This window comes from Lissotriton vulgaris, chromosome 1_1 (genome assembly GCF_964263255.1).
Source record: "Lissotriton vulgaris chromosome 1_1, aLisVul1.2, whole genome shotgun sequence".
In the NCBI taxonomy this organism is placed as follows: Eukaryota; Metazoa; Chordata; class Amphibia; order Caudata; family Salamandridae; genus Lissotriton; species Lissotriton vulgaris.
Genome location: NC_141685.1, coordinates 200,416,473 through 200,441,368, shown reverse-complemented (window position 1 = coordinate 200,441,368; position 24,896 = coordinate 200,416,473). Strand labels below are relative to the sequence as shown.

The 24,896-nt window shown below is 49.8% G+C and overlaps 42 non-coding genes across 42 annotated transcripts; 28 read left to right on the top strand and 14 right to left on the bottom strand.

The window, feature by feature from the left end:
* The first annotated feature begins 1,010 nt into the window (after positions 1 to 1,010).
* Positions 1,011 to 1,084, top strand: TRNAN-GUU (transfer RNA asparagine (anticodon GUU)). Its single transcript has one exon. It is a non-coding gene; the product is annotated as a tRNA-Asn (tRNA).
* A 236-nt stretch (positions 1,085 to 1,320) lies between these two features.
* TRNAW-CCA (transfer RNA tryptophan (anticodon CCA)) lies at positions 1,321 to 1,392 on the top strand. The gene has a single exon. It is a non-coding gene; the product is annotated as a tRNA-Trp (tRNA).
* Positions 1,393 to 1,463: 71 nt separating this feature from the next.
* TRNAG-GCC (transfer RNA glycine (anticodon GCC)) lies at positions 1,464 to 1,534 on the bottom strand. Its single transcript has one exon. It is a non-coding gene; the product is annotated as a tRNA-Gly (tRNA).
* A 1,145-nt stretch (positions 1,535 to 2,679) lies between these two features.
* TRNAN-GUU (transfer RNA asparagine (anticodon GUU)) lies at positions 2,680 to 2,753 on the top strand. Its single transcript has one exon. It is a non-coding gene; the product is annotated as a tRNA-Asn (tRNA).
* A 228-nt stretch (positions 2,754 to 2,981) lies between these two features.
* Positions 2,982 to 3,053, top strand: TRNAW-CCA (transfer RNA tryptophan (anticodon CCA)). The gene has a single exon. It is a non-coding gene; the product is annotated as a tRNA-Trp (tRNA).
* A 71-nt stretch (positions 3,054 to 3,124) lies between these two features.
* Positions 3,125 to 3,195, bottom strand: TRNAG-GCC (transfer RNA glycine (anticodon GCC)). Its single transcript has one exon. It is a non-coding gene; the product is annotated as a tRNA-Gly (tRNA).
* Positions 3,196 to 4,356: 1,161 nt separating this feature from the next.
* Positions 4,357 to 4,430, top strand: TRNAN-GUU (transfer RNA asparagine (anticodon GUU)). Its single transcript has one exon. It is a non-coding gene; the product is annotated as a tRNA-Asn (tRNA).
* Positions 4,431 to 4,669: 239 nt separating this feature from the next.
* On the top strand, positions 4,670 to 4,741 carry TRNAW-CCA (transfer RNA tryptophan (anticodon CCA)). Its single transcript has one exon. It is a non-coding gene; the product is annotated as a tRNA-Trp (tRNA).
* Positions 4,742 to 4,812: 71 nt separating this feature from the next.
* On the bottom strand, positions 4,813 to 4,883 carry TRNAG-GCC (transfer RNA glycine (anticodon GCC)). The gene has a single exon. It is a non-coding gene; the product is annotated as a tRNA-Gly (tRNA).
* Positions 4,884 to 6,044: 1,161 nt separating this feature from the next.
* On the top strand, positions 6,045 to 6,118 carry TRNAN-GUU (transfer RNA asparagine (anticodon GUU)). Its single transcript has one exon. It is a non-coding gene; the product is annotated as a tRNA-Asn (tRNA).
* Positions 6,119 to 6,354: 236 nt separating this feature from the next.
* Positions 6,355 to 6,426, top strand: TRNAW-CCA (transfer RNA tryptophan (anticodon CCA)). Its single transcript has one exon. It is a non-coding gene; the product is annotated as a tRNA-Trp (tRNA).
* Positions 6,427 to 6,497: 71 nt separating this feature from the next.
* Positions 6,498 to 6,568, bottom strand: TRNAG-GCC (transfer RNA glycine (anticodon GCC)). Its single transcript has one exon. It is a non-coding gene; the product is annotated as a tRNA-Gly (tRNA).
* Positions 6,569 to 7,729: 1,161 nt separating this feature from the next.
* Positions 7,730 to 7,803, top strand: TRNAN-GUU (transfer RNA asparagine (anticodon GUU)). Its single transcript has one exon. It is a non-coding gene; the product is annotated as a tRNA-Asn (tRNA).
* Positions 7,804 to 8,039: 236 nt separating this feature from the next.
* Positions 8,040 to 8,111, top strand: TRNAW-CCA (transfer RNA tryptophan (anticodon CCA)). Its single transcript has one exon. It is a non-coding gene; the product is annotated as a tRNA-Trp (tRNA).
* A 71-nt stretch (positions 8,112 to 8,182) lies between these two features.
* Positions 8,183 to 8,253, bottom strand: TRNAG-GCC (transfer RNA glycine (anticodon GCC)). The gene has a single exon. It is a non-coding gene; the product is annotated as a tRNA-Gly (tRNA).
* Positions 8,254 to 9,414: 1,161 nt separating this feature from the next.
* On the top strand, positions 9,415 to 9,488 carry TRNAN-GUU (transfer RNA asparagine (anticodon GUU)). The gene has a single exon. It is a non-coding gene; the product is annotated as a tRNA-Asn (tRNA).
* A 236-nt stretch (positions 9,489 to 9,724) lies between these two features.
* On the top strand, positions 9,725 to 9,796 carry TRNAW-CCA (transfer RNA tryptophan (anticodon CCA)). The gene has a single exon. It is a non-coding gene; the product is annotated as a tRNA-Trp (tRNA).
* A 71-nt stretch (positions 9,797 to 9,867) lies between these two features.
* Positions 9,868 to 9,938, bottom strand: TRNAG-GCC (transfer RNA glycine (anticodon GCC)). The gene has a single exon. It is a non-coding gene; the product is annotated as a tRNA-Gly (tRNA).
* A 1,161-nt stretch (positions 9,939 to 11,099) lies between these two features.
* Positions 11,100 to 11,173, top strand: TRNAT-GGU (transfer RNA threonine (anticodon GGU)). Its single transcript has one exon. It is a non-coding gene; the product is annotated as a tRNA-Thr (tRNA).
* A 236-nt stretch (positions 11,174 to 11,409) lies between these two features.
* TRNAW-CCA (transfer RNA tryptophan (anticodon CCA)) lies at positions 11,410 to 11,481 on the top strand. The gene has a single exon. It is a non-coding gene; the product is annotated as a tRNA-Trp (tRNA).
* A 71-nt stretch (positions 11,482 to 11,552) lies between these two features.
* TRNAG-GCC (transfer RNA glycine (anticodon GCC)) lies at positions 11,553 to 11,623 on the bottom strand. The gene has a single exon. It is a non-coding gene; the product is annotated as a tRNA-Gly (tRNA).
* Positions 11,624 to 12,784: 1,161 nt separating this feature from the next.
* TRNAN-GUU (transfer RNA asparagine (anticodon GUU)) lies at positions 12,785 to 12,858 on the top strand. The gene has a single exon. It is a non-coding gene; the product is annotated as a tRNA-Asn (tRNA).
* Positions 12,859 to 13,094: 236 nt separating this feature from the next.
* On the top strand, positions 13,095 to 13,166 carry TRNAW-CCA (transfer RNA tryptophan (anticodon CCA)). Its single transcript has one exon. It is a non-coding gene; the product is annotated as a tRNA-Trp (tRNA).
* Positions 13,167 to 13,237: 71 nt separating this feature from the next.
* On the bottom strand, positions 13,238 to 13,308 carry TRNAG-GCC (transfer RNA glycine (anticodon GCC)). The gene has a single exon. It is a non-coding gene; the product is annotated as a tRNA-Gly (tRNA).
* Positions 13,309 to 14,453: 1,145 nt separating this feature from the next.
* TRNAN-GUU (transfer RNA asparagine (anticodon GUU)) lies at positions 14,454 to 14,527 on the top strand. The gene has a single exon. It is a non-coding gene; the product is annotated as a tRNA-Asn (tRNA).
* A 236-nt stretch (positions 14,528 to 14,763) lies between these two features.
* On the top strand, positions 14,764 to 14,835 carry TRNAW-CCA (transfer RNA tryptophan (anticodon CCA)). The gene has a single exon. It is a non-coding gene; the product is annotated as a tRNA-Trp (tRNA).
* Positions 14,836 to 14,906: 71 nt separating this feature from the next.
* Positions 14,907 to 14,977, bottom strand: TRNAG-GCC (transfer RNA glycine (anticodon GCC)). Its single transcript has one exon. It is a non-coding gene; the product is annotated as a tRNA-Gly (tRNA).
* Positions 14,978 to 16,138: 1,161 nt separating this feature from the next.
* On the top strand, positions 16,139 to 16,212 carry TRNAN-GUU (transfer RNA asparagine (anticodon GUU)). The gene has a single exon. It is a non-coding gene; the product is annotated as a tRNA-Asn (tRNA).
* A 236-nt stretch (positions 16,213 to 16,448) lies between these two features.
* Positions 16,449 to 16,520, top strand: TRNAW-CCA (transfer RNA tryptophan (anticodon CCA)). The gene has a single exon. It is a non-coding gene; the product is annotated as a tRNA-Trp (tRNA).
* Positions 16,521 to 16,591: 71 nt separating this feature from the next.
* Positions 16,592 to 16,662, bottom strand: TRNAG-GCC (transfer RNA glycine (anticodon GCC)). The gene has a single exon. It is a non-coding gene; the product is annotated as a tRNA-Gly (tRNA).
* Positions 16,663 to 17,807: 1,145 nt separating this feature from the next.
* Positions 17,808 to 17,881, top strand: TRNAN-GUU (transfer RNA asparagine (anticodon GUU)). Its single transcript has one exon. It is a non-coding gene; the product is annotated as a tRNA-Asn (tRNA).
* Positions 17,882 to 18,117: 236 nt separating this feature from the next.
* Positions 18,118 to 18,189, top strand: TRNAW-CCA (transfer RNA tryptophan (anticodon CCA)). Its single transcript has one exon. It is a non-coding gene; the product is annotated as a tRNA-Trp (tRNA).
* Positions 18,190 to 18,260: 71 nt separating this feature from the next.
* On the bottom strand, positions 18,261 to 18,331 carry TRNAG-GCC (transfer RNA glycine (anticodon GCC)). Its single transcript has one exon. It is a non-coding gene; the product is annotated as a tRNA-Gly (tRNA).
* Positions 18,332 to 19,492: 1,161 nt separating this feature from the next.
* Positions 19,493 to 19,566, top strand: TRNAN-GUU (transfer RNA asparagine (anticodon GUU)). Its single transcript has one exon. It is a non-coding gene; the product is annotated as a tRNA-Asn (tRNA).
* Positions 19,567 to 19,802: 236 nt separating this feature from the next.
* TRNAW-CCA (transfer RNA tryptophan (anticodon CCA)) lies at positions 19,803 to 19,874 on the top strand. The gene has a single exon. It is a non-coding gene; the product is annotated as a tRNA-Trp (tRNA).
* Positions 19,875 to 19,945: 71 nt separating this feature from the next.
* Positions 19,946 to 20,016, bottom strand: TRNAG-GCC (transfer RNA glycine (anticodon GCC)). The gene has a single exon. It is a non-coding gene; the product is annotated as a tRNA-Gly (tRNA).
* A 1,145-nt stretch (positions 20,017 to 21,161) lies between these two features.
* Positions 21,162 to 21,235, top strand: TRNAN-GUU (transfer RNA asparagine (anticodon GUU)). Its single transcript has one exon. It is a non-coding gene; the product is annotated as a tRNA-Asn (tRNA).
* Positions 21,236 to 21,463: 228 nt separating this feature from the next.
* On the top strand, positions 21,464 to 21,535 carry TRNAW-CCA (transfer RNA tryptophan (anticodon CCA)). Its single transcript has one exon. It is a non-coding gene; the product is annotated as a tRNA-Trp (tRNA).
* A 71-nt stretch (positions 21,536 to 21,606) lies between these two features.
* On the bottom strand, positions 21,607 to 21,677 carry TRNAG-GCC (transfer RNA glycine (anticodon GCC)). Its single transcript has one exon. It is a non-coding gene; the product is annotated as a tRNA-Gly (tRNA).
* A 1,161-nt stretch (positions 21,678 to 22,838) lies between these two features.
* TRNAN-GUU (transfer RNA asparagine (anticodon GUU)) lies at positions 22,839 to 22,912 on the top strand. The gene has a single exon. It is a non-coding gene; the product is annotated as a tRNA-Asn (tRNA).
* A 236-nt stretch (positions 22,913 to 23,148) lies between these two features.
* Positions 23,149 to 23,220, top strand: TRNAW-CCA (transfer RNA tryptophan (anticodon CCA)). The gene has a single exon. It is a non-coding gene; the product is annotated as a tRNA-Trp (tRNA).
* Positions 23,221 to 23,291: 71 nt separating this feature from the next.
* Positions 23,292 to 23,362, bottom strand: TRNAG-GCC (transfer RNA glycine (anticodon GCC)). The gene has a single exon. It is a non-coding gene; the product is annotated as a tRNA-Gly (tRNA).
* Positions 23,363 to 24,896: the final 1,534 nt, after the last annotated feature.

Below are 24,896 nucleotides of genomic sequence, written 5' to 3'. Positions count from 1 at the left end.
TAAGTAATAATGTCTTTGCATTTGCTGAGGTCACTGGCTTGGTACTAGAGTTGTGGTTATCAGGGCATGATGGCAGGCTGCTCCTGACAGAAGTGGCTCACAGAATGCACCCGCCAGATCACCAGCACTATTGTGTTTGAGATCATGTCACTGAACTCTCCTCCTGGAAAATCCTTCCCACTGGCTTTGCCAGATTCTGTGTCCTCCCCAAAATGCTGGGGTGAAACGTGCAGAGTTCTGCGCCCTGCGCCCCTTTACGCGTCCCTAACGCCATCCCAACGCGCCCTGGTCGGGCACAGCCCTGGTCAGGCTTAGATCACTGGAGCCTCTGGAGATCAAGAACTCCGGAAGCCTAGGGTCAGGCCTATTGCAGAGGCATCTTGTGCCTGGCCATTCCGGGATTGTTGTGTTTCAGGGCCTAGCCATCAATACTCCTGGGATTTCTTTCCATGAGAACCCTCATGTCCCTGTCCTCCCACAAGCCCGAGCTTTTATGTAAAATAAAGTGTGCTCTGTGGGCCTTCCCCTAAGTGCTCTCTGCCTAATCTCTTTCTCCCAAGCTGAGCTCTGCAGGTAAATGTATCTATCTGACCGAGGGGCTAGGGAGGGCCTTTCCCAGCAGTCTTACAAGCCAAGAGTTCAGAGAAAGCACCTGCTCTGGGAAGGAGACTCTGCTCACAGAGAAGACAAGTCCAACATAACACAGTGAAGATGGGATGGGCAAGACACACGCCTCACGGGCTGGTAGCACGCAAACAGAGGAGCAGGGAGCTACGCTAAGCAGGCAAAGAGAAAAGTCATGTATGAGTCTCATGCACTGTGACCGGTAGTAATACTGGCTCTAACACCATTAGACAGTAGTCTACACATCATAAATTACAACAGTAACAAGACACTAAGCAAATGACAAATGCTGTATGGCATAAAGACGCCTTATATAATACAAGCTCCAGGCAGGCGCACACATGTCAAGACATATATTGAGTCTCAGGAAATGTATACAGTCAATAGTCTCTGTGGCGCAATCGGTTAGCGCGTTCGGCTGTTAACCGAAAGGTTGGTGGTTCAAGCCCACCCAGGGACGTAGCCTTTTGTCTGAATGAAACACAGATACGTACCTTTGCTCTTTCCTGCGTGCGATCCTTTCCCTGAATAGTTCAATCCTCAGCGTTCTCACTGCACCTGCAGTCAATTTCAATAATTAGGATAGAAAACAAAAGGCCAAGCCCTGTAATACAACCGTAGGCATATAAGCAGAGGAAAATAAGTCAAAAGGCCCACAGCATTTGATCATCTGGCATCGAAGGCTGCAAGTGTAAGGACCTCGTGGCGCAACGGTAGCGCGTCTGACTCCAGATCAGAAGGTTGCGTGTTCAAATCACGTCGGGGTCACTGCTTACCATTTTATTCCCCACTGAGTTCATATATATCATTTCGAAAACAAAGTCAAAAGAAAGCAACCTTGCATTGGCCGGGAATCGAACCCGGGCCTCCCGCGTGGCAGGCGAGAATTCTACCACTGAACCACCAATGCTTCACATGCTGTGTTCACAGCAAGAGCTCTGTCCAAGACAGTGGTCAGGTTCACACACTTAAATTGTACACATATGAACAAAGTGTGCGCAGCAGACATGATAACGCCAACGTTTCACATGATGATGGCAAGAATCAGATGCAGGAGACTATAAGTAATAATGTCTTTGCATTTGCTGAGGTCACTGGCTTGGTACTAGAGTTGTGGTTATCAGGGCATGATGGCAGGCTGCTCCTGACAGAAGTGGCTCACAGAATGCACCCGCCAGATCACCAGCACTATTGTGTTTCAGATCATGTCACTGAACTCTCCTCCTGGAAAATCCTTCCCACTGGCTTTGCCAGATTCTGTGTCCTCCCCAAAATGCTGGGGTGAAACGGGCAGAGTTCTGCGCCCTGCGCCCCTTTACGCGTCCCTAATGCCATCCCAACGCGCCCTGGTCGGGCTTAGATCACTGGAGCCTCTGGAGATCAAGAACTCCGGAAGCCTGGGGTCACGCCTATTGCAGAGGCATCTTGTGCCTGGCCATTCCGGGATTGTTGTGTTTCAGGGCCTAGCCATCAATACTCCTGGGATTTCTTTCCAGGAGAACCCTCATGTCCCTGTCCTCCCACAAGCCCGAGCTTTTATGTAAAATAAAGTGTGCTCTGTGGGCCTTCCCTTATGTGCTCTCTGCCTAATCTCTTTCTCCCAAGCTGAGCTCTGCAGGTAAATGTATCTATCTGACTGAGGGGCTAGGGAGGGCCTTTCCCAGCAGTCTTACAAGCCAAGAGTTCAGAGAAAGCACCTGCTCTGGGAAGGAGACTCTGCTCACAGAGAAGACAAGTCCAACATAACACAGTGAAGATGGGATGGGCAAGACACACGCCTCACGGGCTGGTAGCACGCAAACAGAGGAGCAGGGAGCTACGCTAAGCAGGCAAAGAGAAAAGTCATGTATGAGTCTCATGCACTGTGACCGGTAGTAATACTGGCTCTAACACCATTAGACAGTAGTCTACACATCATAAATTACAACAGTAACAAGACACTAAGCAAATGACAAATGCTGTATGGCATAAAGACGCCTTATATAATACAAGCTCCAAGCAGGCGCACACATGTCAAGACATATATTGAGTCTCAGGAAATGTATACAGTCAATACTCTCTGTGGCGCAATCGGTTAGCGCGTTCGGCTGTTAACCGAAAGGTTGGTGGTTCAAGCCCACCCAGGGACGTTGACTTTTGTCTGCATGAAACACAGATTTGCTCTTTCCTGCGTGCGATCCTTTCCCTGAATAGTTCAATCCTCAGCGTTCTCACTGCACCTGCAGTCAATTTCAATAATTAGGATAGAAAACAAAAGGCCAAGCCCTGTAATACAACCGTAGGCATATAAGCAGAGGAAAATAAGTCAAAAGGCCCACAGCATTTGTTCATCTGGCATCGAAGGCTGCAAGTGTAAGGACCTCGTGGCGCAACGGTAGCGCGTCTGACTCCAGATCAGAAGGTTGCGTGTTCAAATCACGTCGGGGTCACTGCTTACCATTTTATTCCCCACTGAGTTCATATATATCATTTCGAAAACAAAGTCAAAAGAAAGCAACCTTGCATTGGCCGGGAATCGATCCCGGGCCTCCCGCGTGGCAGGCGAGAATTCTACCACTGAACCACCAATGCTTCACATGGTGTGTTCACAGCAAGAGCTCTGTCCAAGACAGTGGTCAGGTTCACACACTTAAATTGTACACATATGAACAAAGTGTGCGCAGCAGACATGATAACGCCAACGTTTCACATGATGATGGCAAGAATCAGATGCAGGAGACTATAAGTAATAATGTCTTTGCATTTGCTGAGGTCACTGGCTTGCTACTAGAGTTGTGGTTATCAGGGCATGATGGCAGGCTGCTCCTGACAGAAGTGGCTCACAGAATGCACCCGCCAGATCACCAGCACTATTGTGTTTCAGATCATGTCACTGAACTCTCCTCCTGGAAAATCCTTCCCACTGGCTTTGCCAGATTCTGTGTCCTCCCCAAAATGCTGGGGTGAAACGGGCAGAGTTCTGCGCCCTGCGCCCCTTTACGCGTCCCTAACGCCATCCCAACGCGCCCTGGTCGGGCACAGCCCTGGTCGGGCTTAGATCACTGGAGCCTCTGGAGATCAAGAACTCCGGAAGCCTAGGGTCAGGCCTATTGCAGAGGCATCTTGTGCCTGGCCATTCCGGGATTGTTGTGTTTCAGGGCCTAGCCATCAATACTCCTGGGATTTCTTTCCATGAGAACCCTCATGTCCCTGTCCTCCCACAAGCCCAAGCTTTTATGTAAAATAAAGTGTGCTCTGTGGGCCTTCCCCTATGTGCTCTCTGCCTAATCTCTTTCTCCCAAGCTGAGCTCTGCAGGTAAATGTATCTATCTGACTGAGGGGCTAGGGAGGGCCTTTCCCAGCAGTCTTACAAGCCAAGAGTTCAGAGAAAGCACCTGCTCTGGGAAGGAGACTCTGCTCACAGAGAAGACAAGTCCAACATAACACAGTGAAGATGGGATGGGCAAGACACACGCCTCACGGGCTAGTAGCACGCAAACAGAGGAGCAGGGAGCTACGCTAAGCAGGCAAAGAGAAAAGTCATGTATGAGTCTCATGCACTGTGACCGGTAGTAATACTGGCTCTAACACCATTAGACAGTAGTCTACACATCATAAATTACAACAGTAACAAGACACTAAGCAAATGACAAATGCTGTATGGCATAAAGACGCCTTATATAATACAAGCTCCAGGCAGGCGCACACATGTCAAGACATATATTGAGTCTCAGGAAATGTATACAGTCAATAGTCTCTGTGGCGCAATCGGTTAGCGCGTTCGGCTGTTAACCGAAAGGTTGGTGGTTCAAGCCCACCCAGGGACGTAGCCTTTTGTCTGCATGAAACACAGATACGTACCTTTGCTCTTTCCTGCGTGCGATCCTTTCCCTGAATAGTTCAATCCTCAGCGTTCTCACTGCACCTGCAGTCAATTTCAATAATTAGGATAGAAAACAAAAGGCCAAGCAGCCCTGTAATACAACCGTAGGCATATAAGCAGAGGAAAATAAGTCAAAAGGCCCACAGCATTTGTTCATCTGGCATCAAAGGCTGCAAGTGTAAGGACCTCGTGGCGCAACGGTAGCGCGTCTGACTCCAGATCAGAAGGTTGCGTGTTCAAATCACGTCGGGGTCACTGCTTACCATTTTATTCCCCACTGAGTTCATATATATCATTTCGAAAACAAAGTCAAAAGAAAGCAACCTTGCATTGGCCGGGAATCGAACCCGGGCCTCCCGCGTGGCAGGCGAGAATTCTACCACTGAACCACCAATGCTTCACATGGTGTGTTCACAGCAAGAGCTCTGTCCAAGACAGTGGTCAGGTTCACACACTTAAATTGTACACATATGAACAAAGTGTGCGCAGCAGACATGATAACGCCAACGTTTCACATGATGATGGCAAGAATCAGATGCAGGAGACTATAAGTAATAATGTCTTTGCATTTGCTGAGGTCACTGGCTTGGTACTAGAGTTGTGGTTATCAGGGCATGATGGCAGGCTGCTCCTGACAGAAGTGGCTCACAGAATGCACCCGCCAGATCACCAGCACTATTGTGTTTGAGATCATGTCACTGAACTCTCCTCCTGGAAAATCCTTCCCACTGGCTTTGCCAGATTCTGTGTCCTCCCCAAAATGCTGGGGTGAAACGTGCAGAGTTCTGCGCCCTGCGCCCCTTTACGCGTCCCTAACGCCATCCCAACGCGCCCTGGTCGGGCACAGCCCTGGTCGGGCTTAGATCACTGGAGCCTCTGGAGATCAAGAACTCCGGAAGCCTAGGGTCAGGCCTATTGCAGAGGCATCTTGTGCCTGGCCATTCCGGGATTGTTGTGTTTCAGGGCCTAGCCATCAATACTCCTGGGATTTCTTTCCATGAGAACCCTCATGTCCCTGTCCTCCCACAAGCCCGAGCTTTTATGTAAAATAAAGTGTGCTCTGTGGGCCTTCCCCTATGTGCTCTCTGCCTAATCTCTTTCTCCCAAGCTGAGCTCTGCAGGTAAATGTATCTATCTGACTGAGGGGCTAGGGAGGGCCTTTCCCAGCAGTCTTACAAGCCAAGAGTTCAGAGAAAGCACCTGCTCTGGGAAGGAGACTCTGCTCACAGAGAAGACAAGTCCAACATAACACAGTGAAGATGGGATGGGCAAGACACACGCCTCACGGGCTGGTAGCACGCAAACAGAGGAGCAGGGAGCTACGCTAAGCAGGCAAAGAGAAAAGTCATGTATGAGTCTCATGCACTGTGACCGGTAGTAATACTGGCTCTAACACCATTAGACAGTAGTCTACACATCATAAATTACAACAGTAACAAGACACTAAGCAAATGACAAATGCTGTATGGCATAAAGACGCCTTATATAATACAAGCTCCAGGCAGGCGCACACATGTCAAGACATATATTGAGTCTCAGGAAATGTATACAGTCAATAGTCTCTGTGGCGCAATCGGTTAGCGCGTTCGGCTGTTAACCGAAAGGTTGGTGGTTCAAGCCCACCCAGGGACGTAGCCTTTTGTCTGCATGAAACACAGATACGTACCTTTGCTCTTTCCTGCGTGCGATCCTTTCCCTGAATAGTTCAATCCTCAGCGTTCTCACTGCACCTGCAGTCAATTTCAATAATTAGGATAGAAAACAAAAGGCCAAGCCCTGTAATACAACCGTAGGCATATAAGCAGAGGAAAATAAGTCAAAAGGCCCACAGCATTTGATCATCTGGCATCGAAGGCTGCAAGTGTAAGGACCTCGTGGCGCAACGGTAGCGCGTCTGACTCCAGATCAGAAGGTTGCGTGTTCAAATCACGTCGGGGTCACTGCTTACCATTTTATTCCCCACTGAGTTCATATATATCATTTCGAAAACAAAGTCAAAAGAAAGCAACCTTGCATTGGCCGGGAATCGAACCCGGGCCTCCCTCGTGGCAGGCGAGAATTCTACCACTGAACCACCAATGCTTCACATGGTGTGTCCACAGCAAGAGCTCTGTCCAAGACAGTGGTCAGGTTCACACACTTAAATTGTACACATATGAACAAAGTGTGCGCAGCAGACATGATAACGCCAACGTTTCACATGATGATGGCAAGAATCAGATGCAGGAGACTATAAGTAATGATGTCTTTGCATTTGCTGAGGTCACTGGCTTGGTACTAGAGTTGTGGTTATCAGGGCATGATGGCAGGCTGCTCCTGACAGAAGTGGCTCACAGAATGCACCCGCCAGATCACCAGCACTATTGTGTTTCAGATCATGTCACTGAACTCTCCTCCTGGAAAATCCTTCCCACTGGCTTTGCCAGATTCTGTGTCCTCCCCAAAATGCTGGGGTGAAACGGGCAGAGTTCTGCGCCCTGCTCCCCTTTACGCGTCCCTAACGCGCTCCCAACGCGCCCTGGTCGGGCACAGCCCTGGTCGGGCTTAGATCACTGGAGCCTCTGGAAATCAAGAACTCCGGAAGCCTAGGGTCAGGCCTATTGCAGAGGCATCTTGTGCCTGGCCATTCCGGGATTGTTGTGTTTCAGGGCCTAGCCATCAATACTCCTGGGATTTCTTTCCATGAGAACCCTCATGTCCCTGTCCTCCCACAAGCCCGAGCTTCTATGTAAAATAAAGTGTGCTCTGTGGGCCTTCCCCTATGTGCTCTCTGCCTAATCTCTTTCTCCCAAGCTGAGCTCTGCAGGTAAATGTATCTATCTGACTGAGGGGCTAGGGAGGGCCTTTCCCAGCAGTCTTACAAGCCAAGAGTTCAGAGAAAGCACCTGCTCTGGGAAGGAGACTCTGCTCACAGAGAAGACAAGTCCAACATAACACAGTGAAGATGGGATGGGCAAGACACACGCCTCGCGGGCTGGTAGCACGCAAACAGAGGAGCAGGGAGCTACGCTAAGCAGGCAAAGAGAAAAGTCATGTATGAGTCTCATGCACTGTGACCGGTAGTAATACTGGCTCTAACACCATTAGACAGTAGTCTACACATCATAAATTACAACAGTAACAAGACACTAAGCAAATGACAAATGCTGTATGGCATAAAGACGCCTTATATAATACAAGCTCCAGGCAGGCGCACACATGTCAAGACATATATTGAGTCTCAGGAAATGTATACAGTCAATAGTCTCTGTGGCGCAATCGGTTAGCGCGTTCGGCTGTTAACCGAAAGGTTGGTGGTTCAAGCCCACCCAGGGACGTAGCCTTTTGTCTGCATGAAACACAGATACGTACCTTTGCTCTTTCCTGCGTGCGATCCTTTCCCTGAATAGTTCAATCCTCAGCGTTCTCACTGCACCTGCAGTCAATTTCAATAATTAGGATAGAAAACAAAAGGCCAAGCCCTGTAATACAACCGTAGGCATATAAGCAGAGGAAAATAAGTCAAAAGGCCCACAGCATTTGTTCATCTGGCATCAAAGGCTGCAAGTGTAAGGACCTCGTGGCGCAACGGTAGCGCGTCTGACTCCAGATCAGAAGGTTGCGTGCTCAAATCACGTCGGGGTCACTGCTTACCATTTTATTCCCCACTGAGTTCATATATATCATTTCGAAAACAAAGTCAAAAGAAAGCAACCTTGCATTGGCCGGGAATCGAACCCGGGCCTCCCGCGTGGCAGGCGAGAATTCTACCACTGAACCACCAATGCTTCACATGGTGTGTTCACAGCAAGAGCTCTGTCCAAGACAGTGGTCAGGTTCACACACTTAAATTGTACACATATGAACAAAGTGTGCGCAGCAGACATGATAACGCCAACGTTTCACATGATGATGGCAAGAATCAGATGCAGGAGACTATAAGTAATAATGTCTTTGCATTTGCTGAGGTCACTGGCTTGGTACTAGAGTTGTGGTTATCAGGGCATGATGGCAGGCTGCTCCTGACAGAAGTGGCTCACAGAATGCACCCGCCAGATCACCAGCACTATTGTGTTTCAGATCATGTCACTGAACTCTCCTCCTGGAAAATCCTTCCCACTGGCTTTGCCAGATTCTGTGTCCTCCCCAAAATGCTGGGGTGAAACGGGCAGAGTTCTGCGCCCTGCGCCCCTTTACGCGTCCCTAACGCCATCCCAACGCGCCCTGGTCGGGCACAGCCCTGGTCGGGCTTAGATCACTGGAGCCTCTGGAGATCAAGAACTCCGGAAGCCTAGGGTCAGGCCTATTGCAGAGGCATCTTGTGCCTGGCCATTCCGGGATTGTTGTGTTTCAGGGCCTAGCCATCAATACTCCTGGGATTTCTTTCCATGAGAACCCTCATGTCCCTGTCCTCCCACAAGCCCGAGCTTTTATGTAAAATAAAGTGTGCTCTGTGGGCCTTCCCCTATGTGCTCTCTGCCTAATCTCTTTCTCCCAAGCTGAGCTCTGCAGGTAAATGTATCTATCTGACTGAGGGGCTAGGGAGGGCCTTTCCCAGCAGTCTTACAAGCCAAGAGTTCAGAGAAAGCACCTGCTCTGGGAAGGAGACTCTGCTCACAGAGAAGACAAGTCCAACATAACACAGTGAAGATGGGATGGGCAAGACACACGCCTCACGGGCTGGTAGCACGCAAACAGAGGAGCAGGGAGCTACGCTAAGCAGGCAAAGAGAAAAGTCATGTATGAGTCTCATGCACTGTGACCGGTAGTAATACTGGCTCTAACACCATTAGACAGTAGTCTACACATCATAAATTACAACAGTAACAAGACACTAAGCAAATGACAAATGCTGTATGGCATAAAGACGCCTTATATAATACAAGCTCCAGGCAGGCGCACACATGTCAAGACATATATTGAGTCTCAGGAAATGTATACAGTCAATAGTCTCTGTGGGGCAATCGGTTAGCGCGTTCGGCTGTTAACCGAAAGGTTGGTGGTTCAAGCCCACCCAGGGAAGTAGCCTTTTGTCTGCATGAAACACAGATACGTACCTTTGCTCTTTCCTGCGTGCGATCCTTTCCCTGAATAGTTCAATCCTCAGCGTTCTCACTGCACCTGCAGTCAATTTCAATAATTAGGATAGAAAACAAAAGGCCAAGCCCTGTAATACAACCGTAGGCATATAAGCAGAGGAAAATAAGTCAAAAGGCCCACAGCATTTGTTCATCTGGCATCAAAGGCTGCAAGTGTAAGGACCTCGTGGCGCAACGGTAGCGCGTCTGACTCCAGATCAGAAGGTTGCGTGTTCAAATCACGTCGGGGTCACTGCTTACCATTTTATTCCCCACTGAGTTCATATATATCATTTCGAAAACAAAGTCAAAAGAAAGCAACCTTGCATTGGCTGGGAATCGAACCCGGGCCTCCCGCGTGGCAGGCGAGAATTCTACCACTGAACCACCAATGCTTCACATGGTGTTTTCACAGCAAGAGCTCTGTCCAAGACAGTGGTCAGGTTCACACACTTAAATTGTACACATATGAACAAAGTGTGCGCAGCAGACATGATAACGCCAACGTTTCACATGATGATGGCAAGAATCAGATGCAGGAGACTATAAGTTATAATGTCTTTGCATTTGCTGAGGTCACTGGCTTGGTACTAGAGTTGTGGTTATCAGGGCATGATGGCAGGCTGCTCCTGACAGAAGTGGCTCACAGAATGCACCCGCCAGATCACCAGCACTATTGTGTTTCAGATCATGTCACTGAACTCTCCTCCTGGAAAATCCTTCCCACTGGCTTTGCCAGATTCTGTGTCCTCCCCAAAATGCTGGGGTGAAACGGGCAGAGTTCTGCGCCCTGCGCCCCTTTACGCGTCCCTAACGCCATCCCAACGCGCCCTGGTCGGGCACAGCCCTGGTCGGGCTTAGATCACTGGAGCCTCTGGAGATCAAGAACTCCGGAAGCCTAGGGTCAGGCCTATTGCAGAGGCATCTTGTGCCTGGCCATTCCGGGATTGTTGTGTTTCAGGGCCTAGCCATCAATACTCCTGGGATTTCTTTCCATGAGAACCCTCATGTCCCTGTCCTCCCACAAGCCCGAGCTTTTATGTAAAATAAAGTGTGCTCTGTGGGCCTTCCCCTATGTGCTCTCTGCCTAATCTCTTTCTCCCAAGCTGAGCTCTGCAGGTAAATGTATCTATCTGACTGAGGGGCTAGGGAGGGCCTTTCCCAGCAGTCTTACAAGCCAAGAGTTCAGAGAAAGCACCTGCTCTGGGAAGGAGACTCTGCTCACAGAGAAGACAAGTCCAACATAACACAGTGAAGATGGGATGGGCAAGACACACGCCTCACGGGCTGGTAGCACGCAAACAGAGGAGCAGGGAGCTACGCTAAGCAGGCAAAGAGAAAAGTCATGTATGAGTCTCATGCACTGTGACCGGTAGTAATACTGGCTCTAACACCATTAGACAGTAGTCTACACATCATAAATTACAACAGTAACAAGACACTAAGCAAATGACAAATGCTGTATGGCATAAAGACGCCTTATATAATACAAGCTCCAGGCAGGCGCACACATGTCAAGACATATATTGAGTCTCAGGAAATGTATACAGTCAATAGTCTCTGTGGCGCAATCGGTTAGCGCGTTCGGCTGGTAACCGAAAGGTTGGTGGTTCAAGCCCACCCAGGGACGTAGCCTTTTGTCTGCATGAAACACAGATACGTACCTTTGCTCTTTCCTGCGTGCGATCCTTTCCCTGAATAGTTCAATCCTCAGCGTTCTCACTGCACCTGCAGTCAATTTCAATAATTAGGATAGAAAAGAAAAGGCCAAGCCCTGTAATACAACCGTAGGCATATAAGCAGAGGAAAATAAGTCAAAAGGCCCACAGCACTTGTTCATCTGGCATCAAAGGCTGCAAGTGTAAGGACCTCGTGGCGCAACGGTAGCGCGTCTGACTCCAGATCAGAAGGTTGCGTGTTCAAATCACGTCGGGGTCACTGCTTACCATTTTATTCCCCACTGAGTTCATATATATCATTTCGAAAACAAAGTCTAAAGAAAGCAACCTTGCATTGGCCGGGAATCGAACCCAGGCCTCCCGCGTGGCAGGCGAGAATTCTACCACTGAACCACCAATGCTTCACATGGTGTGTTCACAGCAAGAGCTCTGTCCAAGACAGTGGTCAGGTTCACACACTTAAATTGTACACATATGAACAAAGTGTGCGCAGCAGACATGATAACGCCAACGTTTCACATGATGATGGCAAGAATCAGATGCAGGAGACTATAAGTAATAATGTCTTTGCATTTGCTGAGGTCACTGGCTTGGTACTAGAGTTGTGGTTATCAGGGCATGATGGCAGGCTGCTCCTGACAGAAGTGGCTCACAGAATGCACCCGCCAGATCACCAGCACTATTGTGTTTGAGATCATGTCACTGAACTCTCCTCCTGGAAAATCCTTCCCACTGGCTTTGCCAGATTCTGTGTCCTCCCCAAAATGCTGGGGTGAAACGGGCAGAGTTCTGCGCCCTGCGCCCCTTTACGCGTCCCTAACGCCATCCCAACGCGCCCTGGTCGGGCACAGCCCTGGTCGGGCTTAGATCACTGCAGCCTCTGGAGATCAAGAACTCCGGAAGCCTAGGGTCAGGCCTATTGCAGAGGCATCTTGTGCCTGGCCATTCCGGGATTGTTGTGTTTCAGGGCCTAGCCATCAATACTCCTGGGATTTCTTTCCATGAGAACCCTCATGTCCCTGTCCTCCCACAAGCCCGAGCTTTTATGTAAAATAAAGTGTGCTCTGTGGGCCTTCCCCTATGTGCTCTCTGCCTAATCTCTTTCTCCCAAGCTGAGCTCTGCAGGTAAATGTATCTATCTGACTGAGGGGCTAGGGAGGGCCTTTCCCAGCAGTCTTACAAGCCAAGAGTTCAGAGAAAGCACCTGCTCTGGGAAGGAGACTCTGCTCACAGAGAAGACAAGTCCAACATAACACAGTGAAGATGGGATGGGCAAGACACACGCCTCACGGGCTGGTAGCACGCAAACAGAGGAGCAGGGAGCTACGCTAAGCAGGCAAAGAGAAAAGTCATGTATGAGTCTCATGCACTGTGACCGGTAGTAATACTGGCTCTAACACCATTAGACAGTAGTCTACACATCATAAATTACAACAGTAACAAGACACTAAGCAAATGACAAATGCTGTATGGCATAAAGACGCCTTATATAATACAAGCTCCAGGCAGGCGCACACATGTCAAGACATATATTGAGTCTCAGGAAATGTATACAGTCAATAGTCTCTGTGGCGCAATCGGTTAGCGCGTTCGGCTGTTAACCGAAAGGTTGGTGGTTCAAGCCCACCCAGGGACGTAGCCTTTTGTCTGCATGAAACACAGATACGTACCTTTGCTCTTTCCTGCGTGCGATCCTTTCCCTGAATAGTTCAATCCTCAGCGTTCTCACTGCACCTGCAGTCAATTTCAATAATTAGGATAGAAAACAAAAGGCCAAGCCCTGTAATACAACCGTAGGCATATAAGCAGAGGAAAATAAGTCAAAAGGCCCACAGCATTTGTTCATCTGGCATCGAAGGCTGCAAGTGTAAGGACCTCGTGGTGCAACGGTAGCGCGTCTGACTCCAGATCAGAAGGTTGCGTGTTCAAATCACGTCGGGGTCACTGCTTACCATTTTATTCCCCACTGAGTTCATATATATCATTTCGAAAACAAAGTCAAAAGAAAGCAACCTTGCATTGGCCGGGAATCGAACCCGGGCCTCCCGCGTGGCAGGCGAGAATTCTACCACTGAACCACCAATGCTTCACATGGTGTGTTCACAGCAAGAGCTCTGTCCAAGACAGTGGTCAGGTTCACACACTTAAATTGTACACATATGAACAAAGTGTGCGCAGCAGACATGATAACGCCAACGTTTCACATGATGATGGCAAGAATCAGATGCAGGAGACTATAAGTAATAATGTCTTTGCATTTGCTGAGGTCACTGGCTTGGTACTAGAGTTGTGGTTATCAGGGCATGATGGCAGGCTGCTCCTGACAGAAGTGGCTCACAGAATGCACCCGCCAGATCACCAGCACTATTGTGTTTCAGATCATGTCACTGAACTCTCCTCCTGGAAAATCCTTCCCACTGGCTTTGCCAGATTCTGTGTCCTCCCCAAAATGCTGGGGTGAAACGGGCAGAGTTCTGCGCCCTGCGCCCCTTTACGCGTCCCTAACGCCATCCCAACGCGCCCTGGTCGGGCTTAGATCACTGGAGCCTCTGGAGATCAAGAACTCCGGAAGCCTAGGGTCAGGCCTATTGCAGAGGCATCTTGTGCCTGGCCATTCCGGGATTGTTGTGTTTCAGGGCCTAGCCATCAATACTCCTGGGATTTCTTTCCATGAGAACCCTCATGTCCCTGTCCTCCCACAAGCCCGAGCTTTTATGTAAAATAAAGTGTGCTCTGTGGGCCTTCCCCTATGTGCTCTCTGCCTAATCTCTTTCTCCCAAGCTGAGCTCTGCAGGTAAATGTATCTATCTGACTGAGGGGCTAGGGAGGGCCTTTCCCAGCAGTCTTACAAGCCAAGAGTTCAGAGAAAGCACCTGCTCTGGGAAGGAGACTCTGCTCACAGAGAAGACAAGTCCAACATAACACAGTGAAGATGGGATGGGCAAGACACACGCCTCACGGGCTGGTAGCACGCAAACAGAGGAGCAGGGAGCTACGCTAAGCAGGCAAAGAGAAAAGTCATGTATGAGTCTCATGCACTGTGACCGGTAGTAATACTGGCTCTAACACCATTAGACAGTAGTCTACACATCATAAATTACAACAGTAACAAGACACTAAGCAAATGACAAATGCTGTATGGCATAAAGACGCCTTATATAATACAAGCTCCAGGCAGGCGCACACATGTCAAGACATATATTGAGTCTCAGGAAATGTATACAGTCAATAGTCTCTGTGGCGCAATCGGTTAGCGCGTTCGGCTGTTAACCGAAAGGTTGGTGGTTCAAGCCCACCCAGGGACGTAGCCTTTTGTCTGCATGAAACACAGATACGTACCTTTGCTCTTTCCTGCGTGCGATCCTTTCCCTGAATAGTTCAATCCTCAGCGTTCTCACTGCACCTGCAGTCAATTTCAATAATTAGGATAGAAAACAAAAGGCCAAGCCCTGTAATACAACCGTAGGCATATAAGCAGAGGAAAATAAGTCAAAAGGCCCACAGCATTTGTTCATCTGGCATCGAAGGCTGCAAGTGTAAGGACCTCGTGGCGCAACGGTAGCGCGTCTGACTCCAGATCAGAAGGTTGCGTGTTCAAATCACGTCGGGGTCACTGCTTACCATTTTATTCCCCACTGAGTTCATATATATCATTTCGAAAACAAAGTCAAAAGAAAGCAACCTTGCATTGGCCGGGAATCGAACCCGGGCCTCCCGCGTGGCAGGCGAGAATTCTACCACTGAACCACCAATGCTTCACATGGTGTGTTCACAGCAAGAGCTCTGTCCAAGACAGTGGTCAGGTTCACACACTTAAATGGTACACATATGAACAAAGTGTGCGCAGCAGACATGATAACGCCAACGTTTCACATGATGATGGCAAGAATCAGATGCAGGAGACTATAAGTAATAATGTCTTTGCATTTGCTGAGGTCACTGGCTTGGTACTAGAGTTGTGGTTATCAGGGCATGATGGCAGGCTGCTCCTGACAGAAGTGGCTCACAGAATGCACCCGCCAGATCACCAGCACTATTGTGTTTCAGATCATGTCACTGAACTCTCCTCCTGGAAAATCCTTCCCACTGGCTTTGCCAGATTCTGTGTCCTCCCCAAAATGCTGGGGTGAAACGGGCAGAGTTCTGCGCCCTGCGCCCCTTTACGCGTCCCTAATGCCATCCCAACGCGCCCTGGTCGGGCACAGCCCTGGTCGGGCTTAGATCACTGGAGCCTCTGGAGATCAAGAACTCCGGAAGCCTAGGGTCAGGCCTATTGCAGAGGCATCTTGTGCCTGGCCATTCCGGGATTGTTGTGTTTCAGGGCCTAGCCATCAATACTCCTGGGATTTCTTTCCATGAGAACCCTCATGTCCCTGTCCTCCCACAAGCCCGAGCTTTTATGTAAAATAAAGTGTGCTCTGTGGGCCTTCCCCTATGTGCTCTCTGCCTAATCTCTTTCTCCCAAGCTGAGCTCTGCAGGTAAATGTATCTATCTGACTGAGGGGCTAGGGAGGGCCTTTCCCAGCAGTCTTACAAGCCAAGAGTTCAGAGAAAGCACCTGCTCTGGGAAGGAGACTCTGCTCACAGAGAAGACAAGTCCAACATAACACAGTGAAGATGGGATGGGCAAGACACACGCCTCACGGGCTGGTAGCACGCAAACAGAGGAGCAGGGAGCTACGCTAAGCAGGCAAAGAGAAAAGTCATGTATGAGTCTCATGCACTGTGACCAGTAGTAATACTGGCTCTAACACCTTTAGACAGTAGTCTACACATCATAAATTACAACAGTAACAAGACACAAAGCAAATGACAAATGCTGTATGGCATAAAGACGCCTTATATAATACAAGCTCCAGGCAGGCGCACACATGTCAAGACATATATTGAGTCTCAGGAAATGTATACAGTCAATAGTCTCTGTGGCGCAATCGGTTAGCGCGTTCGGCTGTTAACCGAAAGGTTGGTGGTTCAAGCCCACCCAGGGACGTAGCCTTTTGTCTGCATGAAACACAGATACGTACCTTTGCTCTTTCCTGCGTGCGATCCTTTCCCTGAATAGTTCAATCCTCAGCGTTCTCACTGCACCTGCAGTCAATTTCAATAATTAGGATAGAAAACAAAAGGCCAAGCCCTGTAATACAACCGTAGGCATATAAGCAGAGGAAAATAAGTCAAAAGGCCCACAGCATTTGTTCATCTGGCATCGAAGGCTGCAAGTGTAAGGACCTCGTGGCGCAACGGTAGCGCGTCTGACTCCAGATCAGAAGGTTGCGTGTTCAAATCACGTCGGGGTCACTGCTTACCATTTTATTCCCCACTGAGTTCATATATATCATTTCGAAAACAAAGTCAAAAGAAAGCAACCTTGCATTGGCCGGGAATCGAACCCGGGCCTCCCGCGTGGCAGGCGAGAATTCTACCACTGAACCACCAATGCTTCACATGGTGTGTTCACAGCAAGAGCTCTGTCCAAGACAGTGGTCAGGTTCACACACTTAAATTGTACACATATGAACAAAGTGTGCGCAGCAGACATGATAACGCCAACGTTTCACATGATGATGGCAAGAATCAGATGCAGGAGACTATAAGTAATAATGTCTTTGCATTTGCTGAGGTCACTGGCTTGGTACTAGAGTTGTGGTTATCAGGGCATGATGGCAGGCTGCTCCTGACAGAAGTGGCTCACAGAATGCACCCGCCAGATCACCAGCACTATTGTGTTTCAGATCATGTCACTGAACTCTCCTCCTGGAAAATCCTTCCCACTGGCTTTGCCAGATTCTGTGTCCTCCCCAAAATGCTGGGGTGAAACGGGCAGAGTTCTGCGCCCTGCGCCCCTTTACGCGTCCCTAATGCCATCCCAACGCGCCCTGGTCGGGCTTAGATCACTGGAGCCTCTGGAGATCAAGAACTCCGGAAGCCTAGGGTCAGGCCTATTGCAGAGGCATCTTGTGCCTGGCCATTCCGGGATTGTTGTGTTTCAGGGCCTAGCCATCAATACTCCTGGGATTTCTTTCCAGGAGAACCCTCATGTCCCTGTCCTCCCACAAGCCCGAGCTTTTATGTAAAATAAAGTGTGCTCTGTGGGCCTTCCCCTATGTGCTCTCTGCCTAATCTCTTTCTCCCAAGCTGAGCTCTGCAGGTAAATGTATCTATCTGACTGAGGGGCTAGGGAGGGCCTTTCCCAGCAGTCTTACAAGCCAAGAGTTCAGAGAAAGCACCTGCTCTGGGAAGGAGACTCTGCTCACAGAGAAGACAAGTCCAACATAACACAGTGAAGATGGGATGGGCAAGACACACGCCTCACGGGCTGGTAGCACGCAAACAGAGGAGCAGGGAGCTACGCTAAGCAGGCAAAGAGAAAAGTCATGTATGAGTCTCATGCACTGTGACCGGTAGTAATACTGGCTCTAACACCATTAGACAGTAGTCTACACATCATAAATTACAACAGTAACAAGACACTAAGCAAATGACAAATGCTGTATGGCATAAAGACGCCTTATATAATACAAGCTCCAGGCAGGCGCACACATGTCAAGACATATATTGAGTCTCAGGAAATGTATACAGTCAATAGTCTCTGTGGCGCAATCGGTTAGCGCGTTCGGCTGTTAACCGAAAGGTTGGTGGTTCAAGCCCACCCAGGGACGTAGCCTTTTGTCTGCATGAAACACAGATACGTACCTTTGCTCTTTCCTGCGTGCGATCCTTTCCCTGAATAGTTCAATCCTCAGCGTTCTCACTGCACCTGCAGTCAATTTCAATAATTAGGATAGAAAACAAAAGGCCAAGCCCTGTAATACAACCGTAGGCATATAAGCAGAGGAAAATAAGTCAAAAGGCCCACAGCATTTGTTCATCTGGCATCGAAGGCTGCAAGTGTAAGGACCTTGTGGCGCAACGGTAGCGCGTCTGACTCCAGATCAGAAGGTTGCGTGTTCAAATCACGTCGGGGTCACTGCTTACCATTTTATTCCCCACTGAGTTCATATATATCATTTCGAAAACAAAGTCAAAAGAAAGCAACCTTGCATTGGCCGGGAATCGAACCCGGGCCCCCCGCGTGGCAGGCGAGAATTCTACCACTGAACCACCAATGCTTCACATGGTGTGTTCACAGCAAGAGCTCTGTCCAAGACAGTGGTCAGGTTCACACACTTAAATTGTACACATATGAACAAAGTGTGCGCAGCAGACATGATAACGCCAACGTTTCACATGATGATGGCAAGAATCAGATGCAGGAGACTATAAGTAATAATGTCTTTGCATTTGCTGAGGTCACTGGCTTGGTACTAGAGTTGTGGTTATCAGGGCATGATGGCAGGCTGCTCCTGACAGAAGTGGCTCACAGAATGCACCCGCCAGATCACCAGCACTATTGTGTTTCACATCATGTCACTGAACTCTCCTCCTGGAAAATCCTTCCCACTGGCTTTGCCAGATTCTGTGTCCTCCCCAAAATGCTGGGGTGAAACGGGCAGAGTTCTGCGCCCTGCGCCCCTTTACGCGTCCCTAACGCCATCCCAACGCGCCCTGGTCGGGCACAGCCCTGGTCGGGCTTAGATCACTGGAGCCTCTGGAGATCAAGAACTCCGGAAGCCTAGGGTCAGGCCTATTGCAGAGGCATCTTGTGCCTGGCCATTCCGGGATTGTTGTGTTTCAGGGCCTAGCCATCAATACTCCTGGGATTTCTTTCCATGAGAACCCTCATGTCCCTGTCCTCCCACAAGCCCGAGCTTTTATGTAAAATAAAGTGTGCTCTGTGGGCCTTCCCCTATGTGCTCTCTGCCTAATCTCTTTCTCCCAAGCTGAGCTCTGCAGGTAAATGTATCTATCTGACTGAGGGGCTAGGGAGGGCCTTTCCCAGCAGTCTTACAAGCCAAGAGTTCAGAGAAAGCACCTGCTCTGGGAAGGAGACTCTGCTCACAGAGAAGACAAGTCCAACATAACACAGTGAAGATGGGATGGGCAAGACACACGCCTCACGGGCTGGTAGCACGCAAACAGAGGAGCAGGGAGCTACGCTAAGCAGGCAAAGAGAAAAGTCATGTATGAGTCTCATGCACTGTGACCGGTAGTAATACTGGCTCTAACACCATTAGACAGTAGTCTACACATCATAAATTACAACAGTAACAAGACACTAAGCAAATGACAAATGCTGTATGGCATAAAGACGCCTTATATAATACAAGCTCCAGGCAGGCGCACACATGTCAAGACATATATTGAGTCTCAGGAAATGTATACATTCAATAGTCTCTGTGGCGCAATCGGTTAGCGCGTTCGGCTGTTAACCGAAAGGTTGGTGGTTCAAGCCCACCCAGGGACGTAGCCTTTTGTCTGCATGAAACACAGATACGTACCTTTGCTCTTTCCTGCGTGCGATCCTTTCCCTGAATAGTTCAATCCTCAGCGTTCTCACTGCACCTGCAGTCAATTTCAATAATTAGGATAGAAAACAAAAGGCCAAGCCCTGTAATACAACCGTAGGCATATAAGCAGAGGAAAATAAGTCAAAAGGCCCACAGCATTTGATCATCTGGCATCGAAGGCTGCAAGTGTAAGGACCTCGTGGCGCAACGGTAGCGCGTCTGACTCCAGATCAGAAGGTTGCGTGTTCAAATCACGTCGGGGTCACTGCTTACCATTTTATTCCCCACTGAGTTCATATATATCATTTCGAAAACAAAGTCAAAAGAAAGCAACCTTGCATTGGCCGGGAATCGAACCCGGGCCTCCCGCGTGGCAGGCGAGAATTCTACCACTGAACCACCAATGCTTCACATGGTGTGTTCACAGCAAGAGCTCTGTCCAAGACAGTGGTCAGGTTCACACACTTAAATTGTACACATATGAACAAAGTGTGCGCAGCAGACATGATAACGCCAACGTTTCACATGATGATGGCAAGAATCAGATGCAGGAGACTATAAGTAATAATGTCTTTGCATTTGCTGAGGTCACTGGCTTGGTACTAGAGTTGTGGTTATCAGGGCATGATGGCAGGCTGCTCCTGACAGAAGTGGCTCACAGAATGCACCCGCCAGATCACCAGCACTATTGTGTTTCAGATCATGTCACTGAACTCTCCTCCTGGAAAATCCTTCCCACTGGCTTTGCCAGATTCTGTGTCCTCCCCAAAATGCTGGGGTGAAACGGGCAGAGTTCTGCGCCCAGCGCCCCTTTACGCGTCCCTAATGCCATCCCAACGCGCCCTGGTCGGGCTTAGATCACTGGAGCCTCTGGAGATCAAGAACTCCGGAAGCCTAGGGTCAGGCCTATTGCAGAGGCATCTTGTGCCTGGCCATTCCGGGATTGTTGTGTTTCAGGGCCTAGCCATCAATACTCCTGGGATTTCTTTCCAGGAGAACCCTCATGTCCCTGTCCTCCCACAAGCCCGAGCTTTTATGTAAAATAAAGTGTGCTCTGTGGGCCTTCCCCTATGTGCTCTCTGCCTAATCTCTTTCTCCCAAGCTGAGCTCTGCAGGTAAATGTATCTATCTGACTGAGGGGCTAGGGAGGGCCTTTCCCAGCAGTCTTACAAGCCAAGAGTTCAGAGAAAGCACCTGCTCTGGGAAGGAGACTCTGCTCACAGAGAAGACAAGTCCAACATAACACAGTGAAGATGGGATGGGCAAGACACACGCCTCACGGGCTGGTAGCACGCAAACAGAGGAGCAGGGAGCTACGCTAAGCAGGCAAAGAGAAAAGTCATGTATGAGTCTCATGCACTGTGACCGGTAGTAATACTGGCTCTAACACCATTAGACAGTAGTCTACACATCATAAATTACAACAGTAACAAGACACTAAGCAAATGACAAATGCTGTATGGCATAAAGACGCCTTATATAATACAAGCTCCAAGCAGGCGCACACATGTCAAGACATATATTGAGTCTCAGGAAATGTATACAGTCAATAGTCTCTGTGGCGCAATCGGTTAGCGCGTTCGGCTGTTAACCGAAAGGTTGGTGGTTCAAGCCCACCCAGGGACGTTGCCTTTTGTCTGCATGAAACACAGATTTGCTCTTTCCTGCGTGCGATCCTTTCCCTGAATAGTTCAATCCTCAGCGTTCTCACTGCACCTGCAGTCAATTTCAATAATTAGGATAGAAAACAAAAGGCCAAGCCCTGTAATACAACCGTAGGCATATAAGCAGAGGAAAATAAGTCAAAAGGCCCACAGCATTTGTTCATCTGGCATCGAAGGCTGCAAGTGTAAGGACCTCGTGGCGCAACGGTAGCGCGTCTGACTCCAGATCAGAAGGTTGCGTGTTCAAATCACGTCGGGGTCACTGCTTACCATTTTATTCCCCACTGAGTTCATATATATCATTTCGAAAACAAAGGCAAAAGAAAGCAACCTTGCATTGGCCGGGAATCGAACCCGGGCCTCCCGCGTGGCAGGCGAGAATTCTACCACTGAACCACCAATGCTTCACATGGTGTGTTCACAGGCAGAGCTCTGTCCAAGACAGTGGTCAGGTTCACACACTTAAATTGTACACATATGAACAAAGTGTGCGCAGCAGACATGATAACGCCAACGTTTCACATGATGATGGCAAGAATCAGATGCAGGAGACTATAAGTAATAATGTCTTTGCATTTGCTGAGGTCACTGGCTTGGTACTAGAGTTGTGGTTATCAGGGCATGATGGCAGGCTGCTCCTGACAGAAGTGGCTCACAGAATGCACCCGCCAGATCACCAGCACTATTGTGTTTCAGATCATGTCACTGAACTCTCCTCCTGGAAAATCCTTCCCACTGGCTTTGCCAGATTCTGTGTCCTCCCCAAAATGCTGGGGTGAAACGGGCAGAGTTCTGCGCCCTGCGCCCCTTTACGCGTCCCTAACGCCATCCCAACGCGCCCTGGTCGGGCACAGCCCTGGTCGGGCTTAGATCACTGGAGCCTCTGGAGATCAAGAACTCCGGAAGCCTAGGGTCAGGCCTATTGCAGCGGCATCTTGTGCCTGGCCATTCCGGGATTGTTGTGTTTCAGGGCCTAGCCATCAATACTCCTGGGATTTCTTTCCATGAGAACCCTCATGTCCCTGTCCTCCCACAAGCCCGAGCTTTTATGTAAAATAAAGTGTGCTCTGTGGGCCTTCCCCTATGTGCTCTCTGCCTAATCTCTTTCTCCCAAGCTGAGCTCTGCAGGTAAATGTATCTATCTGACTGAGGGGCTAGGGAGGGCCTTTCCCAGCAGTCTTACAAGCCAAGAGTTCAGAGAAAGCACCTGCTCTGGGAAGGAGACTCTGCTCACAGAGAAGACAAGTCCAACATAACACAGTGAAGATGGGATGGGCAAGACACACGCCTCACGGGCTGGTAGCACGCAAACAGAGGAGCAGGGAGCTACGCTAAGCAGGCAAAGAGAAAAGTCATGTATGAGTCTCATGCACTGTGACCGGTAGTAATACTGGCTCTAACACCATTAGACAGTAGTCTACACATCATAAATTACAACAGTAACAAGACACTAAGCAAATGACAAATGCTGTATGGCATAAAGACGCCTTATATAATACAAGCTCCAGGCAGGCGCACACATGTCAAGACATATATTGAGTCTCAGGAAATGTATACAGTCAATAGTCTCTGTGGCGCAATCGGTTAGCGCGTTCGGCTGTTAACCGAAAGGTTGGTGGTTCAAGCCCACCCAGGGACGTAGCCTTTTGTCTGCATGAAACACAGATACGTACCTTTGCTCTTTCCTGCGTGCGATCCTTTCCCTGAATAGTTCAATCCTCAGCGTTCTCACTGCACCTGCAGTCAATTTCAATAATCAGGATAGAAAACAAAAGGCCAAGCCCTGTAATACAACCGTAGGCATATAAGCAGAGGAAAATAAGTCAAAAGGCCCACAGCATTTGATCATCTGGCATCGAAGGCTGCAAGTGTAAGGACCTCGTGGCGCAACGGTAGCGCGTCTGACTCCAGATCAGAAGGTTGCGTGTTCAAATCACGTCGGGGTCACTGCTTACCATTTTATTCCCCACTGAGTTCATATATATCATTTCGAAAACAAAGTCAAAAGAAAGCAACCTTGCATTGGCCGGGAATCGAACCCGGGCCTCCCGCGTGGCAGGCGAGAATTCTACCACTGAACCACAAATGCTTCACATGGTGTGTTCACAGCAAGAGCTCTGTCAACATCGTGAAAGAGCTCTCCAACCCCAGCGCAGGAAACAACGACATCACCCCATCGCAAGACCTCTGCAACTCCCTCGCCTCATACTTCCACAACAAGATCACGGACATACACAGCAGTTTCAACAACCAACCAACGCACACCACGACCGACCAGCCACCCCCCCCCACCACCACCCTCCACGCCTGGACCCCGATCAGCACCGAAGACACCATCCGCACGATGAACTCCATCCACTCCGGATCACCGACCGACCCCTGCCCTCACCACGTCTTCAACAAGGCCGACACTGTCATCGCACCCCACCTGCGAGAAATCATCAACACATCCTTCGACACCGCCATCTTCCCCGAAAGCTGGAAACACGCCGAACTCAGCGCTCTACTCAAGAAACCAACAGCGGACCCCACCGACCTCAAGAATTACCGCCCCATCTCGCTTCTCCCGTTTCCAGCCAAAGTCATCGAGAAGACCGTCAACAAGCAGATGGCCGCCTTCCTCGAGACGAACGGATCCCTCGACCCCTCACAGTCCGGCTTCCGAGCCAAACACAGCACCGAGACCGCCCTCATCGCCGCCACCGATGACATCCGAGCCCTGATGGACAAGGGAGAAACAGCGGCCCTCATCCTCCTAGACCTCTCCGCGGCATTCGACACGGTCTGCCACCGCACCCTAATACAGCGCCTCAGCAACATCGGAATCAAGGACAAGGCGCTGGAATGGATCATCTCCTTCCTCGACGGAAGAACACAGCGAGTCCGCCTACCACCGTACAAGTCAGAGGCCTCCGAAGTCATCTGCGGCGTCCCCCAAGGATCATCCCTGAGCCCAACCCTCTTCAACGTCTACATGAGCCCCCTCGCGGCCATCGTACGCAAACACCACCTCAGCATCATCTCCTACGCCGACGACACCCAGCTGATCCTCTCCCTGACCAACGACCCCGCCGCCGCCAGAGCCAACCTGCACGAAGGGATGAGAGAGGTAGCCGAGTGGATGACGACCAGCCGCCTGAAACTGAACTCGGACAAGACGGAGGTCCTCATCATGGGCTCCTCACCCTCCGCCTGGGACGACTCCTGGTGGCCTCCCGCCCTGGGCACCGCACCCAAACCGACAGACCATGCACGAAACCTGGGCTTCATCCTGGACTCCTCCCTCTCCATGACCAGGCAAGTCAACAGCGTCTCCTCGGCGTGCTTCAACATCCTACGCATGCTACGAAAGATCTTCTGGTGGATCCCCACAGAGACCAGGAAGACCGTCACCCAGGCCCTCGTCACCAGCCGACTGGACTACGGCAACGCCCTCTACGCCGGGACCACCGCCAAGCTCCAGAAGAGACTCCAGCGGATCCAAAACGCCTCAGCCAGACTCATCCTCGACATCCCACGATCCAGCCACATCTCCGGACATCTGAGAGACCTTCACTGGCTCCCTATCAACAAGAGAATCACCTTCCGCCTCCTCACCCACGCACACAAAGCCCTACACGACC